The following is an 11,813-nucleotide window of genomic DNA, read 5'->3' on the forward strand; positions in this document are numbered from 1 at the left end:
GGATCCATGCGGATCTGTGCTTTTGAACCATATTTTTGTGCCGTGGTGGTTCCACAAAGTAGTGGATGGCTGAATTTTTTGTCCCATTTGTGGCAACAGACATGGTCTGTGATTGTGTGGTGGATTTTGGGTGGCCCCACTTAAAAATCAAGAGGATCCATGCGGATCCGTGCTTATTTAGCATGTTTTTGTGCTATGGCAGCGCCACGGATTAGTGGATGCATGATTGTTTTGTTGCTGTCTGTAGACTAGGACATGATCTATAATATGACAGCCTTTTTGTTTTGTTTCAATATAAAAATCATATGAATTCATGAGGATCCATTTAAAATCATCTGGATCCAGCTTTTACCCACTCCCTTTTAAACACACACACACAGAGCCATGAATGAGGTTTTCCCACAAAATACAGTGTTTTAAAAGCAGGTTAGAAACAGAGAGTGACAGACAGAAAAACAGCCATTCCTCCTACAAAGCCCCGTTTTTTTAAAAAGCAAAAAAGGTTTGGAGTGCCCATGGCTACAGAACACCCCCTTCCCCCTCCCTCCCCTGGCTGTCTTCTCCCAACTGGTGAGTGCATTGCTGCTCCGTGGAAGGAATCCCTGCTGATCAAGGAAAGCTGGGCTTCCATTCAGGTTGACAGAAGGAGGGGAAACACAGCTCAGGCATTCCCCTGGCTCCATTGCCAGGGCAATAGATTACTGGCGCCAGAGTGTCTGCATCCCCGGTCCGAGCACGGACGCCCCGATCCAGGCCCCTCCCAATTGCTGGATCGTTGGGCGTAGCTGATCACGATCTGCTGAGTCACGATCGCGCGATTGCTATTATCGTGGGTTTTTTCCGATCGTAATGCAGATCGTGCCCTTCTCTATTCATCAGTCCCATTTTCCCGTCTCTTTATGTCCCTCCCCTTTATCTGACTCTCAGCTGCTCTCCATGTTCCAAGCCTCATGGATCATGCTCAGCTTTCAGGCCATTATTTTGTAGAGTGTTTTCTCCTTCTTTTGATTAATTAACAAGTCATATTAGATACTGTAAAAATGGGATATTCTAGATGGATAAAACATGAGTGTCTTTCTACAGCCCTGGGCCAGTTTGGAGGATGAGAAAGAAAGAAAGAAAGGAAGGAAGGAAGGAAGGAAGGAAGGAAGGAAGGAAGGAAGGAAGGAAGGAAGGAAGACTGATTTACAGTGAAATCCTAAGCAGAGTTACTCCAGTCTAAGCTCATTGATTTCAATGGGCTTAGACTGGAGTAATTCTGCTTAAGATTTCACTGTTAATCAGGGATGCCAAAATGTGACATTCTTGAGGTAGGATGCTTTGAAGTATTTTCCATTTATTCCTTTTAATATTAAATACAGATTATAGACAGGAATGCCTTGACCTGGATAGGCCAGGTGAGCCTGATCTCATCAGATCTCAGAAGCTAAGACCAGGGTTGTAGAGGCAGGCAATGGCAAACCACCTCTGTTCGTCTCTTGCCATGAAAACCCCACCAGGGGTCGCTTTATGTCAACTCTGACTTGAAGGCCCTCTCTACCACCACATCGACAGGAATGCTTCGGCTAACCTAATCTATACTTTAGTACAGCTGAATGATTTAATTTAATTTAATTTAATTTAATTTATTATATTTATATTCCGCCCTCCCTGCTTTCGCAGGCTCAGGGCGGATAACAAATACAAACATGTTTAAAAACATTTAAGAACATTAAATAATACATTTAAAAACATTTAAAAACATTAAATATAACAATTCATGCTGCCCAGTGGTTCATACATGCCTCTGTGTTTGCATAGGGGTGATGGTTTAACCCCCCCTTCACGGGGGGGGGCGGGCACTGCCCGGCGTTAGCCATATGCCTGGCGGAATAGCTCTGTCTTACAGGCCCGGCGAAATGCAAGCAAATCTTGCCGGGCCCTTGTCTCGCAAGACAGAGCATTCCACCAGGTCGGGGCCAGGACTGAAAAGGCCCTGGCCCTGGTCGACGCCAGGCGGGCCTCCCTAGGGCCAGGGACACTTAAAAGATGTTTTCCGCCAGAGCGGAGAGTCCTCCGGGGCTCATATGGTGATAAAGTCACCAAAAATTATTTTTTACAACAACAAGGCTAATTATTTTAAAAATATTTTCTTCTTCCCTTAGAAAGTTTCATCAGCCATATGAATGGGATTGTTGCAAATACTAGCCTCTATTTACTCGGTTATTGCTGTTAGAGGTACTAAAGGATTGTAAATACTGGCCCTATTAAAAACAAAGCAATAAAAATATAGTTAATAGCTTGTATCTCAATTTTCTTTGACAATATGGCTCTCTGCATTAGAGTTTACATAGTGTCAGTTTTCCCATTATAGACTATCATTTTTAAAAATTCAATTTAATTAAAAAAAAGAAGAGGTTTAGAGATCAGCTATAAACATTTACTCTCTACTAAAGCATATCATTTGGGGATTTTTAATTTTAGTTTGTTGGAAGTTATAGAGCTAATGTTCTACATGAAATTGACAAAATATAATTATGTTATCTCCCCCACACACACATCCAAGAATGATTCACACATGAATGTTCATCACTTGGTTTCGGAAAGGCTACTGGAACCCACAGATATGTGTATGCTTTGACCCCATGCATGGCTTTTTTCTGGGAAAAGAGGTGGTGGAACTCAGTGGGTTGCCCTCGGAGAAAATGGTCACATGGCTGGTGGCCCTGCCCCCTGATCTCCAGACAGAGGGGAGTTTAGATTGCTCTCCGCGCAAAGTGGTGCGGAGGGCAATCTAAACTCCCCTCTGTCTGGAGATCAGGGGGCGGGGCCATCAGCCATGTGACCATTTTCAAGAGGTTCCAGAACTCCATTCCCCCGCGTTCCAGCTGAAAAAAAGCCCTGACCCCATGCAAGATCCACCAAGTCTTCAGATTGGAATGCTCCTTAGACAATAAAGGGTTCCTGGACTCTGGAGTGACTCTACCTACCCAAGCTGGGCATTGCCTCCCTCTAATCAGGAAGGGCTATAAAGACTTGAGGCTGGGTCTTGGCCAGGGCAACAAGGGTCTCTCCCAGGGTTACCAACCTCCAGCTGTTGTATGGGTCAGTTCTCAATTTGCTGATTGTCTCCATGCAAGACACATTGTATTTTATTTATTTACTCTTTTATTATATTCCTTATGCTTTGTTTTTCTCTGGTGGGGATTCAGCGTGTCTTACAAAAGTACAAATGCAACTTAAACAATCAAAATACAGGCTAAAGAATAAGCAAAAAACAAAAGGTACACCAACAACCAGGCCTGCTGGTCCACTGAGTTAGTCTATCAACTTCATGAAAGCCAAGGACCAAAAGCCCGCTGTCTCTTTTACAAAGGCTGACTGGAGATTAAAAGAGGGATGGAACTGCATGATTTGTTGTGGGAAATCTAAATTTAAATTTTGAATAGGATGAAGGGACTTCACAGGAAGGGGAGGATATATGACACCATAGGAAATGATATCTCACCCCTGCTGAGCTACTGTTCCTTCCTAAACTCCATCTTCCCCAGACACCATCCCCAAATCTCCTGAAATTTCCCAAGCTGACACTGACAACCCTAGGTAGAGCAGAGGGGAGGCAAGTTTACCCAGGTCAAAGCAGTGTCTGTCTGAGCTAGGCGGAAAGTTCTCACCTCTTCCAAGCCCTGACAGGTTCTTGGCCAGAGGTGCTTCTTGACACTTAAGGCTCTTTGAGCACATATCTACCATCATGAAAGACACATTACTATTTCCTTTGTTGTAAAGGATAGACTGATCCCCAGTAATCAGAATCCAAGCCCATGATAACACTATGTTTAATTATTATTTCAAGTCTTATATAGACAGCAAGATTTGAGTCCTTAAAGACCAACAAAATAGTAAAGAGTCCAGTAGCACCTTTAAGTCTAACCAACTTTATTGTAGTATAAGCTTCCGAGAGCCACAGCTCTCTTCGTCTGATTCATCTGATGAAGAGAGCTGTGGCTCTCGGAAGCTTATGCTACAATAAAGTTGGTTAGTCTTAAAGGTGCTATTGGACTCTCTACTATTTTGCTACTACAGATTAACACAGCTAACTCCTCTGGATCTTAAAAACCAACAAAATTTTCAGGGTATGAACTTTCAAGAGTCTAATCTCCCTTTGTCAGATTTGTTGGTATCTGATGAAAGGAGTTTTGACTTTCAAAAGCTCATACCTTGAAAATCTTGTTGGTTTTTAAGGTGGTACTGGATTCAAATCTTGCTTTTCTACTGCAGACAACATAGCTACCCATAAGAAACAAGTCTGATACAGGTTCCTCCACATAAAGGTGTCGTTGTAATCAGATTTTTGATGAATAGATTTTATGAATAGATCCTGCTGGTCTCCGTAAGATATACCTGCTCCATCCAGGATGCATGAGAAGTGACATTAGCAGGGCTCATTTCGAGGGGGGACACAGTTCCCCAAAGAGGTCACATGTCAGGTGGCTCCGCCCACCTGACTTGGCCATTTCGGGCCCGTTTTGGCCTGGATTGGGGCTGAAATGGCCTGGATCGGGCCTCTGGTGGGTGGTAGATCACTCTCCCACTCATCAGCGGCCGGATCCTGACCATATTGGGCCCATTTTCAGCCATTTTCAGCCCCTTTTGCCATTTTGGGCCCAATTTTGGCCCTGAATGGTCAGGATTGGGTCCAAAACAACCAGAATAGGTGATGTCGGGGTGTGGCATACGCAAATCAGCCATAGTAATGTATGCTAATAAGTTCCTCCAGCTCTTTTTCTACTAAATGGCCCCTGGACATTAGAATTCATATGTATATTTGGCACTTGCCTGTTTTGTACAGCTGAGTATTTAGCAGCCTTCCGCATTTATCTTTCTGAACAAATTAAATAAAGTAGGTGCATGTTTCTCTCCTCTATCCAACTATAGCATGCCATTATGTTCTAGAAACAGCCTTTTCTTTTGTAAGATATGCTGGAAGGCAATCACTGAAATCATTTACTTCATCCTTTTTAAAAAGTGATCACATTCTTGCATTTCTCTAGAGAGATACAGAATTGGTTTTGATTTTTTTTAAAAAAAGAATATGTAATTGTTTTGTTGCCTTATGTGCATGGACCTTTGGCTTGTTTTTTTCAGAATTAAAGGCCTCTCCTGCATGTAAGACTTGCAGTAATCTTGGTATTTTGAACGTGACAAGAAAGAAAACTACCCCCTTGTTGAAGCACAGGGAATAGTTTTTTGGCTCTGAAATCTTTAAAGCTTTTAATATTCTAGCAATATTTTTCTCAGTGGAGATAAAGCAGCCTACGTGCTCTAAGCTTTATATTAGATGGAAAAGTGTCATAATTCGCAATGAATTCTTACATATGAAGCTTTTAAAATTGTTCACTGCTTAAGAGTCTTATCAAAAAGTAGGAGTAACAATGCAACATTTTTTAAAAAAATGATAAACCAGCTTAAATGTGGCATGGTATGGGCCTGTGGCACAGATAGTGGGCCAAGCTACAAGTGACAAATGACACTTGAACGGCAAGTGGATTGTGTGGAGGGCAAGTGAACAGGGAGAAATACACTTGCCATTCAAGTGTCATTTGTCACTTGTAGTTTGGCCCGTAGAGGACCTGCGTGGCATGCAGAAGGCCCCAGATCCAACCTCCAGCATCCTCAGTTAAAGTACCAGGGGCAGGTGATGAGGAAGGCCTCTACTGGGCTCCCTGGAGAGCTGCTTTCAGTCAGAGCAGACAATACTGAGCTTGACAGACAAGTGGTCTGACGCAGTATAAGGCAGCCTCATGTATTCAACTCTGAACTCTGGTCCTTCCAGTATTCTTAGTTGGACTCGCAGGCAACATAAGCAGGGGAGGCAGATAAGCAAATTGTACTTTTCCTTCAGGCAGGATTTTTTTGAGTAGTGATATAAATCTTCAACAGGGGGCTTTCATGGGGTGAAATCTCATCTTCTCCACAGGTCATCCTCCCCACACTGTTTTTTCTCCTTCAGTTCTCTTTGCCCGTCTCTTCCCCCAGCCCCTTCTCCCTGCCTTTGGCTTTTGTTTCTTTTCTCCCTGTCTCCATTCTAGGTTCTCTTCCCAAACATACTTGTCTTTACTGACTGCCTGTTCCTTTTCCTCTTACAACTCCCCTCAGGTTTCAAAAGGAAACAGCCATTTTGGATTACCTAGGCAATCACAGATCCTATGATGCAATTGTGTAAGATCTCAGCCTTTTAAATATTTAAATTTTATTTCATCTCATTCTTCATTTTTTTAAATTAAGATTTTTCCCCCTGGAAACTTGGATTCACTCCCTCAGGTTTGTAGAAACATCTCTCCTTTCTGTACGTGCCTTCACTATGCAGGGTTTTTTTTTATCAGAACCATGTTTTATCTGACCATGTTTAGAATTAGATATATAGATTAAATTAATAAGTTTATTTATTTATTTAAATCATTTATTTATTTATTTAAATAAGTTAAATAAACAATGTTTCCTATGTCTAAATGTCCAAAGCTGCTCAGAGAAAGAAGAATCACAAAAGGTAATTTAAAAAACAAAAATAGCAGAACCCAACAGGGAACTTACAGGCAGTAAAGATATAAAGCCATTCAATTTCCTGAACAGGGAAAGGATACTGAGAACAGATCTACTGTTTGCCCAGTGGCAGCAAGCAAACTCCCACCCACATTCTTAGTCCCTCATCCTTGATCATTGGAGGAGAGGGAGAAAAAAATGAGGTGGGGGGATGGTATCAATGGTGACATTCTCAGAATTTCCCCAGTCTTTGTGATAAAAAAACATAGAGGTTGGAGTGATTCCTAGAGCATCACCTGGAAATAATATCACATCGACTGACCCTCCACCAAGAAGTGATGTCATAATCTCTATGCCGCACTAGGATTTTCCTCCAATCCTAGATGGGGGAGATTCCTAGAGTGTCACTCAGAAATGGATGTCACATTACCCCCCAAACTCCACACTCAACAGGCACCACCCCCAAAATTTCCCAGGCAGCACTTGACAGAACAGGGCTGACACAACCTCAGTCAAGAAAGCTATGAAAACTCATATGTTCTTCTCCTTCTTCCTTTCCATTTCTGAGCTACAATTAGCACCACATCTGAACTGTCATTTTTATTAAACTTAGTTCCAGTTTGTCCAGTAAGGGTTAGATTTGCAAAGCTTTAGTTGATTAATCTGCCAATTAAAGCTCTGCGTCCTAAAGTCATATTTTTAAGGTCAGAGTATAACTGTACGACATGCCCATTGACAACACCTGCCATTTTGAAAAATAGTTCATTTCTTCCTGGGCTGCCCCAATTATGGTCTGGGTGCCAATAATTAAGAGAGAGAGAAGGAGAAAGAGGATGTTCGTCTCCGCAACAGCAAAGAACAAAGTGTTCTTTCACTGAATCTTGTTGATCGCAATCTGCTGGTCGACTCTTGTATGCCTCACTTATAATTGAATGCCTCACTTATATATATTTTTTATTGAGATTAGTGATTTGTCAGCATTTTGGAGGGTGTTCTGCTAGAGACTCAAATTAATAACAGCATTTATCTTCTCTGTCTGCAAGGGTATGCTTCACTTGGGCTGATAAATACGAATCGAGATTTGCAAGCCGTTTCCTTGCGGCTCCAGTTCTTTAAAAAGATCCTTAAGAGCAATTCTATTTCCATGGAAATATTCCAACCAATAGAATATGCTGAAAGCTTGCGTTACGGCTTCCAGATCAAGACTGAATAAGCGCTGATTACTTTTCATCTGTTACGTCCTTGGGGGTGGAAAGTGATGTCAAGTCGCAGTAGACTTATGGTTTGTAGAGTTTTCAAGGCAAGAGATGTTCAGGGGTGGTTTGCCATTGCTTGCCTCTGTGCAGCAAGCCTAGTCTTCTTTGGTGGCCTCCAATCCAAATACTAACCAGGGCCCATCCTGCTTAGCTTCTGAGATCTGACATGATTGGGCTAGCCAGGGCCATACAAGTCAGGGCTCCATCCAGGCCACGGCATTGCATCCCCACAATTCCCAGGGACAGACACACAGACCCTCAAGTATATTTTTACAAAATTCTAGCTCCTTTTCATTCTGAATCATTCTGTACAAAGACAGGCAGCCAAAGGATTAACTGGATATACTTCAGAAACGTGCTTGTGCTGGCAGCTCCTCTGGGAAGGGCTGAGTGTGCAGAATGTTCAGGTGGATGGCAGATGGAGAAAACTGAAAGTTGAAGAGAAGTGAACTGAGTTTTTTCTCCCTGAAGGTCTAGAAGATTTTTATGGAAGAAGAAATTCCAGAGAAGACAACCCAACATCAAAATAGAAGAGAAGACAACTGGAGAAGACAACCCAACATAAAATAGAAGAGTAGCCATGCTGGATCAACTCAGTGGTCCATCTAGTCCAGCATCCCATTTCCATCAATGGCCAGTCAGATGCCACAGAAAAGCCCATCAGCAGGACCTAGAGGCAACAGCACCTTTCTAGTATTATGCCCTTGGACCTGGATTTCCCATTCTGCTGTCAAGGCTAATAATCATAAATCTGTCCGCTCCCCTTTGACAAATCCATGTAAGCCAGTGGCTATCATCACTTCTCTCAGCAGTGAGTGCCACAACACTTATTATATGAAACATTTACTTATTTATTTACATTATCCATAGTTTTCTTGTCTCACTGGGATGCAGGACAGATTATGCAGAGCAAGTCAATACGATCAACAGGATGGGACAACCAATAAAAAATGGAATAGGATTTGGACTGTAGAAAGCTGGAACCAACCAGCACACTTATTCTGGTCTGCTGTGATTGTAGAAATCTGAAAACAAAGCATAAGTATTAATATGATGCATTAAACAATGCAAAAACATTACATAGTAGCATCCTGCTTACAGCAACAGGCAGTACAAACTGTCGTAGTAGTATAGACCACAGTCCCTAACCCTATTACCCAAGTATCTCTCTGAACCATTTTGTTTCTTCCTTTTGTCTGTTTTGAAGACGTTTTCAGACATATGTTTGGGAGATCCATCCAACCACACATATCAGAAACAAGTGCTACCGCAGTGCTAATACATCCTGTTACCATTTTTGCTGACTGGGGAAATGTCCATATTTTCCAGCTTTGGTACATGCAAACAGAATGTGACATTTTTGGAGTACAGGTCTGCATGTACCAAATCTGGAAAATATGTTTGTTTTTCTATTCAAATAAAATGGCAACTGCATACTGGGCAAGCATCACAGTTAGCATTCACTGCTCATAAATGTGGTCTCCCAAATATATAACCTGATAATGTCTATTGCCAATAAGTTTTATGGCCGACTCTGAGTTATAGTATTATACGTAAAGGTAGTCCCCTGTGCAAGCACCGCGTCATTACTGACCCATGGGGGGACGTCACATCACGAAGTTTTCTTGGCAGACTTTTTACAGGGTGGTTTGCCATTGCCTTCCCCAGTCATCTACACTTTACCCCCAGGAAACTGGGTACTCATTTTACCGACCTCAGAAGGATGGAAGGCTGAGTTGACCTTGAGCTGGCTACCTGAACCTGGCTTCTGCCAGGATCGAACTCAGGTCATGAGCAGAGCTTGGGCTGCAGTACTGCATCTTACCACTCATGGGGCTCTTATAGTATTATAGGAGAAAAGAAAAGTTATTTACAAAAAAGGGGCCCTTTAAAATATAAGATGGAATTTTTTAGTGAGAGTTGTCACTGCCAGCCTTAAATAATATCCTCTGGGAAGGGCTCTACCACATGAGTGCACAAGCTTGGTTACAAGACTACTACCTGAATGGAAGCAAAGTTTAAGAGGAACTCTCTCTGTCCTTCATTGGATTGCTTCTTTGGGGAAGATATAACGTTTATTTCATTCAGGGCCTTTATTGCCCCTTTACCGTTTTCATTTTGAGAGTGGCTGCTGAAACACTGCCAATGAAAGAAAACACATTTCATGATGAATAGTCCGACAACATGAAAAATGAGATTAGAAGGATACCTAAACTAATTTCAGGTTATTACAATCTTCATCGCCAACTAATCCTCAGTAGCTTTACTCCAGGTTTATAGACAGAAATTTAAAGCCTCTGTTTTATATCATCAGTTTCAGCCGGTCCTCCTCTTCACCTCCCCCTCCCCCTTCTTTTTAAAGTGAAGCTTTGCAATGTGCTCTTTAATTTCCAGGAGAATGAATTTCACCTTTTATAACATTCAAAGACAATTATGCTGTCTTCATGATGAACGATGTCACCCTAGACCTGGCAGTAAAAGCAAACGCACTAATGCCAATAAATATATGAACTATATCATTCACTCTCTCTTCCAATTCTTTTTCAAGGCAGATGCTGTTCCAGTATGGCATGCCATCTGGGGATTTTGTGGGGAGACCTATCCTAAAATTGCCTACTGAGTGGTAAACCCAACTGAATTCCATAGGTTTGTGTACTCAGAACTGGAACAGGATAATGGGTTCCCACTGTAGTCATGATGAAGACCTCTGAGAAAAAAAAATCAGAGCTGCACTGCTGGATTGGACGAGTGGTCCATCTAGATCAATATCCTGGTGCACACGGCAGCCGACGAGTTGCCCTGAAGGATCACCAAATAGGACATAGAGGGCCAAGCTACACATGATGAATGACACTTGAACGGCAAGTGTATTTCTCCCTGTTCACTTGCCCTCCACTCAATCCACTTGCCATTCAAGTGTCATTCGTCATGTGTAGCTTGGCCCATAGGCTAATGCCTTTCCCTGATGCTTTCTCTTGGCATTGATGTTCCAAGGTTTGCTTCCTTTGAATATGGGAGTTCCCTTGAGTCACCATGGCTAATAACTATAGATTGACCCATCCACCATGGGAGCGAATCCCACAATTTAATGACTTGTTGAGTAAAGAAGTATTTCCTTTTGTCCATCCTCAATCTACTGCCCATCAACTTCATTGAAAGCCAGTTTGGTGTAGTGGTTACGAATGGCAGGACTCTAATCTTGAGAACTGGGTTTGATTCCCCCCTCCACTGCTTGAAGCCAGCTGGGTGACCTTGGGTCAGTCACGGTTCTCTCAGAGCTCTCTCAGCGCCACCCACCTCACAGGGTGATTGTTGTGGGGATAATAACAACATACTTTGTAAACTGCTCTGAATGGGTATTAAGTTGTCCTGAAGGGCAGTATATAAATCAATTCTCAAGACTTTCAAAATAGGAGAGGTGCTCTAACCCCTCAGTCATCTCAGTTGCCTCTTCTGTACTTTTCCCAGCTCATCTGGAATGAATGGAAGTAAGTTCTGTTAAAATAAATTGGATTAAAGTATAAAGTAGATGGAGGAGAATCATCAGACGAAGAGAACTTTGACTCTCGAAAGCTCAGACCCTGGAAATCTAGTTGGTCTTTAAGGTGCTACAGGACTTGAATCTTGCTCTTCTGCTACAGACCAACATGGCTACCCTCCTGAAACATGCTGAAACATGGGGATTGAACAGGTTCCACGGCTGTCTGAAGAAGGGAGTTCTGATTCAGGTCCCACTCATGTCTGAAGAGCTCTGACTCTCAAAATCTTACACTCTGAAAATCTTGTTGGTCTCTTAGGTGATTCAAATCCAGATCCCACTTCTGTCTGTGTCATATTTAAAATGTTTATATCCTTTGTATTTATTCATACTGTTGTAACCTGCCCTGAGCCTGCTTGCGGGAAGGGCAGGCCAGAAATTAAATGATTACCATTACCATTACCAATAATAATAATAATACCACTTCTCCTTTGCTCTGATCCAGTTGTGCATTATTGACTAATTGCAGCAGAATATGGGTAGAGGCGCAGTCTGGTTGC

Source organism: Eublepharis macularius, chromosome 7 (assembly GCF_028583425.1).
Source record: "Eublepharis macularius isolate TG4126 chromosome 7, MPM_Emac_v1.0, whole genome shotgun sequence".
In the NCBI taxonomy this organism is placed as follows: Eukaryota; Metazoa; Chordata; class Lepidosauria; order Squamata; family Eublepharidae; genus Eublepharis; species Eublepharis macularius.